The sequence below is a fragment of the Myotis lucifugus genome, unplaced genomic scaffold (genome assembly GCF_000147115.1).
Source record: "Myotis lucifugus unplaced genomic scaffold, Myoluc2.0 scaffold_343, whole genome shotgun sequence".
In the NCBI taxonomy this organism is placed as follows: Eukaryota; Metazoa; Chordata; class Mammalia; order Chiroptera; family Vespertilionidae; genus Myotis; species Myotis lucifugus.
The window spans coordinates 633,410-634,086 of NW_005871391.1; positions in this window are offsets into that span (position 1 = coordinate 633,410).

The window sequence follows — 677 nt, forward strand, 5'->3', positions numbered from 1 at the left end:
CAACAGCAAGGGAGTGCAATGCCATCGCGGGGTCCAGAAGGACAGTAGCAAATGGAAACTTCCAACTGCGCAGCGCCGAGCCCCATGGATTCCCCAGCCCCCCTACCATGCGGGGCCCCGGACAGCGGACCTGCCAGTGGGTGCCCACGCCCGCCTGCCGCGTGTGCTCCCGCCACGCCCAGGCCGAGCCCGCCGGTGCCCCGCAGGTTCGCGGGACTGGGGATCCCGGCTCCGTGCAGCCGCGGTGAGTCCTCGGCATTCCGCGCTGGGCTCCAGCCCACCCTCCGCCACGCGCGTCCCCAAAACCGCGCCGGCAGCCCACGCCCCGGCCCCACGACGGCCGCGCCCGGCAGAACCCTGGGCCCACGCACGCCCCGCCTGCCCGTGGCCGCGACCGGAGGGGACGGCCCGCCGGCGGGGAGACCGAGGGATGGGCGGGCCGCTGCCTACCTGGGTCCGGGCCAGCGTAGCTCCCGCGCCACCCTCGCGCTGCAATCGGGCCCGGAGCAGCGCGCGGCCGGCGCCGGCGGCTCATGCTCCGCGCCCGGGCACACGGCCCACACGCCGCCCGCCTCCGCGCTGCGCCAGCTGCGGGGCAGATAAGCTCCCTCCGCAGCTGGCGCCGGGGAAGCTAAGAGCGAAGACAGCGCCGCTGGTGTCGTGGAACCGGCACTAAC